This window comes from Peromyscus maniculatus, chromosome 16 (genome assembly GCF_049852395.1).
Source record: "Peromyscus maniculatus bairdii isolate BWxNUB_F1_BW_parent chromosome 16, HU_Pman_BW_mat_3.1, whole genome shotgun sequence".
Lineage (NCBI taxonomy): Eukaryota > Metazoa > Chordata > Mammalia > Rodentia > Cricetidae > Peromyscus > Peromyscus maniculatus.
In genome coordinates, this window is record NC_134867.1 from 8248183 (window position 1) to 8254182 (window position 6000).

General features: G+C 47.1%; 1 protein-coding gene across 5 annotated transcripts in view; it reads right to left on the reverse strand.

Moving 5' to 3' along the window:
• Popdc3 (popeye domain cAMP effector 3) overlaps positions 1-5620 on the reverse strand; it is a 28823-nt gene extending 23203 nt beyond the window's left edge. For 4 of the 5 annotated variants that reach the window (XM_006983733.4, XM_076552355.1, XM_076552354.1 and 1 more), the window contains exon 1: positions 5413-5620. The gene's annotated coding sequence lies outside the window, so the exon portion shown is untranslated. Of the gene's footprint in view, positions 1-3963; positions 4347-5412 lie in introns of those variants that run through there. The other variant, XM_016002302.3, reaches the window with a different exon arrangement.
• Positions 5621-6000: the final 380 nt, after the last annotated feature.

Genomic DNA, 6000 nt, shown 5'->3' on the forward strand with positions numbered 1-6000 from the left:
ATGCTCGGCAAAAAGCTTTACCTACTGAACCATCTCTCCAGACCAACTGCTTTTGCCGTGCTTCATTTTCACTTCTTAATGAGTTACATTTTTAAATCATTCAGACAATCATAGTGAAAACAAGAAAAGAAAATAAACAGCATAACTGATATGGAAGGCAAAGTTAAGATACTGTAAGAATTACTGATGTCCAAAGTAAAGAATTACAAAATGCAGGGAAATATATCAATAATGATAAGACCACCCAAGATTAAGAACAATAAATTATTCCAATAAAGAGAACACAACAAGTTCCGTGAGGAACTGATACAGATATTAACCATGACATAGTCCAGCTGAACTACTCAATCTCAAAAATAGAAAGGAAACACCAGGTCTCTAGGCAGAAAAAGCAGGTCAGCTGCATTGGGGGAAACTGGGATGCTGACTTTGGACTTCCAGCACATAATGACTTGCTTTCTAATAGCAGGGAGCCACACACACAGTCTACTCTGGAGATGCGTCTCCTTTTCAACTAGGAAGGACCTGTTACCACTCCGGACATTAAAACATTCATCTCCCTTTCCTGTTTTCTTCTCCTCTCTCCCTCACCCCTCTGCTCTGCTATATAGCTCAATGTGGCCTCAAATTCATGATCCTCTTCTGCCTCTTAGGCCCTGCGATTACAGGTACATACAACCAACCATGCCCACCTCAATACTGATGTCAAATTCTAAAAAACTAGTCTTTTCTTCTGTTGAAATATCACTTTTTTTTTCTTAAAGACATGCATGCCTTAGCGTTCTATTGTTGTGAAGAGACACCATGACCACAACAACTCTTATAAAGGAAAACATTTAACTGGGGCTGGCTTACAAAGTTCAGAGGTTTAGTCCATTATCATGGTGGAGAGCATGGCAGCACACAGGCAGACATGGTGCTGGAGAGAAGCTGAGAGTTCTACATCTGGATAGGCAGGCAGCAGGAAGAGAGAGAGAGAGTGACACTGGACCTGGTTTGAGCTGCTGAAATCTCAAAGCCCACCCCCAATGACACACTTCCTCCAACAAGGCCACACCTCCTAATAATGCCGCTCCCTAGGGGCCCATGGGGGCCACTTTCATTCAAACCACCTCTATTATTATCTCACGAGAAGGATAATTTTAGACAAGTTGACAGAGGTGAGCAAAGAGACTCAGTCAGTCTGGCAGCACTGAAAACAGAAGGGACTCAGAGGACTCCGCCAAGACTCAGCCATAAACCTTTAAAATGCCAAACAGAAAAATAAAACAAAAACTCTCCATCCTGGCTGGTTCCAGTGAGGCCTCTGCCATTTTCATGGAGGTGTGAGCTGGCTGCCTATGGGTGGCTGAAACTCAGCTGCTTGTGACTGGTTGAAACCTGGCCATTTGTTACAGAAATCATTCTTGTAAATTAGGTTTCCATTTGACTGACTATGATGTTAGGCTGAGTTTGTTATAACAGAATCAAAGCAGGGCATCAGGACTCAGACTAGTGGCCTCATGCTTATTTAAAAACACTATTTTTTAAATTAAAAGTGTTTCTGTCTTCTATGAATGCAATTTGTATAAATGCACAGAAAGACTCAGAGGATAGCTTTCACTCCATGGTAACAATGCAGATTCCCACATGACAGGACACCTTTCCTTCCCTTTTATGATGCAGCAGCTGCACTCTCTATTCTTTATATAATGTAGAAAACTGTAAGGTGATTTTACATTAAAATAAACTCAGGGCCTGAAGAGATGGCTCATCAGTTAAGAGCACTTGCTGCTCTTTCAGAGGACCCAGGTTCTGTTCCCAGCACCCACACGGTGGTTCACAACTTCAGTTCCAGAGGACCTGATGTGCTTTTCTGACCTCCATGGGCACCAAGCTTGCATGTGGTTCACATGCATACATGCAGGCAAAATACTCATACACTATATGAAATATAAAAATAATTTACAAGATTTTAAAGATAGTAAAATGCATTAACACAGCAACCAGAACTAAAAAAAAGTCAATGCTATCATATTTTCTTTAGATCTTTCCATTATTAAGTCCACAAAACATTGAAGATCACCAGCAGCTTTTACTCCGACGCCTTCCCTGACTGCAAATACCCTATATATAAGGAATGTTAATCTACATTCAAATACCTGAAATACAATTTTAAATCCCTATATAATTTGAAATGAAATGCTGAGTTAGTAAATGCCTCATTTTTTCAAATTCAATTTTTTTGATAAATAATTTTTTTTTTTTCGAGACAGGGTTTCTCTGTGTAGCTTTGTGCCACTCCTGGAACTCACTTGGTAGCCCAGGCTGGCCTCGAACTCACAGAGATCCACCTGGCTCTGCCTCTCGAGTGCTGGGATTAAAGGCGTGTGCCACCACCGCCCAGCTTGATAAATAATTTTTAAGTTTTGTGTTTAGTGTCTGTGTGTGTTTGCATATGTGTGTATGCACATGGAGACTAGAGTCCCATAGCAGCTGTCTTCCTCCACTGTTCTCCACCCTAGCTTTTAAAACATGATCTGACACTGGACCTGGAGCTCACCTTGGGCTGCCCAGGAAGCTCGGGGACCGGCCTGTCCCCACTGGGGCTCACTGTCGGGCCACAGACAGTCCCTTCACAGACTGGGGACCTCAGCTCAAGTCCTCATCCATACATGGCAGGAGCTCAACTAACTGAGCTACTTAACGCTCCAGCTCCTGGACGAATAATTTTATACAGTTAAAATAGGGGCTGAGGTGGTGGAGAGCTTGCCTAGAATGTGAAAGGCCCTGGGTTCGGTTCCCAGCACTGGAAGGGAAAACAGAGTAAACAGATGTATCAAACCCAGGACCCCACACAGCCATTACCCAGATCCAACAAATACCAAGGTCTCCACAACAAAGTTGTGAAAAAGCAACACTGAACTCATTATTTAGCCGGCATTTCCTTTTGTCTGAGACAAACACCTTCTTGGGAGGAAGATAGGCCGTGGCACAGACAACGGTCCTGCTGAGTGTGGGTGTCAGATCTCAAGCAGCAGCCTCCCCAGGCATCAGCGGTTCTATCATCCAAGTATTCCTACAATCCGGGGTCCCTTGTCTAGAATGCTTAAGACTACAAGGATTTCAAATTTCAGAAGTGTTTGCACTCCTTCTATGTAGCTGTGATGGAAGTAACCTGAGAGAAGAACCTGAAGGAGAAACAATGTATCAGGTTCATGTTTTCAGACGCGTTAGGCCACGACAGGGGGCGTGGCAAAGCAGTGTGTGTCCTGGTGAGGAGTGTGCAATGGAAGGGGAATACAGGAAGAGGCCAGGACAAGACACTGCCGCTAAGGACACACCACCAGTGATACTTCCTCCCACTAGGCCCATCTCCTACCATTCACCACCTCCCAATAATGCCAACAGTGAGCCCATCCAGGGATGAGCTCATCGATTCATCAGGTCAGAGCCTCAAGATGCAGCTGCCTCAGGGAATGCCATCACTGACATGCGCAGAGGTGAGCTTTTGCCTGCCCTTTCTCATTGCAGTCAACTTGTAACTCTTCTGTTTGGATTTCAGAGTATCTGCACACTGGTCCCAGGGACTCTCGTATACACGCTGGGGGGGGGAGGTGTCACTCATCACACCCCATTCCTTGGTTGTCCTATCCTGGCCACTTTCAGTGTGACAGCCCCTTGGAGCTTATCTCTGTTGAAGAACAGAAAGTGAAAAGTCAGCAATCATTGCAGGTCTGTGTGACTTAATCCTGGAATCTCCGCCCTGGAGGAGGAGCCTACATAGTTACACTGCAGGTGATTTAACCTGTCAGCTCTCGATAATAACTTTTACTTGAATACATTTTCTATAAAAGGGGAAAAGAAGTCCCTTTCCTTTAAAAAATGTAATTAGTGACTCAATATGCTCCTTTATTCCAGAGGTAAAGTCAAACTCTGTTTGTCACAACCCTTAGCTGACCAGTATAGTTATAAAAAAGCTACCTCAATTGCAGTTTGCAGGCTTGCATGCCCATCACAGACATTTTCCAAAGCAGGTTGAAATTTCCTGCTTTGTTGCTTCCTTGTCGTGCACTGTGGCAAACGCTTCCTGACGCTTGGTCTGCACTGCCGACTTGCAGAAGGAGCAGGCGCGGATGCTGTGGCTGTCTACCTTGTTAGTCTGGCAATGTGCACTCTGGGATCTCTGGTTCCCGAGACTTCTTTGTATTCAGTAGCACAGGCTGAAACAGTTCTCAAGCACAGGCCACACAATGATTCAGCTATTTTGAGAGACTAATTGGATTAATAAGTTTAACTAGCAAATGCCTCCCATTTAACTGTAAAAGTTTTGACAACAAATAATACCTTACTGTAGATTTCAATTAGGATTTGTTTACCAAACTCTTGAAGACCACACTCAGATTTTTCAGGACAGAAGAACCTCGGATTATTTGGGATGGAATCAACTAATGAATCCTTTATTTTGCAGATGGGGAAGCTGAGATCCAATTCCTCGCTTCTGTAGCTCTGGTTTGTTTTTTGTTTGGTTTTACTTCTACAGAGGACAACGGCAAGTTACTGTACTGGCACGGAATGAGTGTTTTCATGCGACAGGCTTTAGAATGAAAAACGATCAGGGGAGCAAAGTAGCCACTAAATCCAACACCAATGTTTTTCAAGGTTGTCATGAAGTTTAATTGAACTTTGCAGGCGCGCGATTCAAAAGAACTTAGTACACAGAAGAAACACCCGGGAGGTGGGTAGTTTTGTTTTGTTTTGTTTTGATTCAGTATTCCTTTAAACGTGGGATTCTACATCTACTTTTAGTAATTTATTAAATTTCATCTTCTCAGTACTTACTAACAGATTTTTTTTCTTTTTCCAAATGTTGCTTCCCCCCTCGATCCTTGCACAGCATTTTGATACAGTGCCTTTGCTCTTTTCCTAAAATAAAGTCTCTCAAAACTAAACCGCTGTAACCGACCTTGGCGAGGACATCTGGGGCTTATAAATTTCTCTTTCTCTGGCAAGGGGATCTTCAAGTACAGAGATCAGGTCAGAGCCCAGCTGCCCCGACACTAACGGCACAGACGCCAGTCGGGCCTTTAGTCCGGGGAAAGTCAAGTGCGGCGGGCCACGACTCGCCCACGGTGAAACCCTCGCCTGCCAGGACCCCGGGATCGGCTCCCCGAACCCCCGAAATCTTTGCCTTTGGGCGCCAGGTGTCTAGGGCCCCGCGAGGGACCTGGAGCGCGGGGCTAGCGGCTTGAGGGGCGGACCGCTCGCTCCCCTGCGGACCCCGGCGGGAGCTGCGAGCTGCGGGGCGCGTACCCGGCTCCAGGGCGCGCGTAGAGGGGGCGCGCACCGGGGTCTCTCCCTCTCCCCGTTCCCGTTCCCCGCAGCCCAGCAAAGTTGCCTGGCGGCCGCTCGTGCCCCCACCTCTCGGCTTACCTTCCCGAGCTTCGCGCCGCTCCCGATGGCGCCCGCAGAACTTTCCGGCAGAGCGCGCAAGGCCCGGCGGCCCTGAGGGCCCGAGCCCGACCCGGGCACGCCTCGCTGCCCGTCCGCCCACCCGCGCCTGGGTGCCGGACGCGTCCTCCCGCGCCTGCCCGTGCGGGGCGCAGCCGATCGGAGCCGCTCCCAGCGGCGGGGACGGGCTCGGGCGCGCGCTCCGAGGCACGCGGGCAGAGCGGGCGCCACCGGCGTGGAGGACTCGCGAGGCCCTAAGTTGGCAAAGACGCGCTCAGCTCAGGATACCGGCCTTCGGCCCAGACGCCAGGTCACCCGAGGTAGAGAGAGAGTGATGGAGCTGAGCACCAGCACGAAAATCTGCTGTCCACCTTATCACCACGCTGCATCCCGCCAAAGAGAAGATAAATCACCAGAGGGGAGTGGGATACATAAGAGTACAGGACAGAGAAAGGGCAGTGCTTATTCGTGGGTAAAATGGTTAAAAAAACAAGCATATACAGGATATAGATCAACATAAAAGAAAACTAAAACACAAATGTCACATGAGCTCAATAGGCAAATATGCAT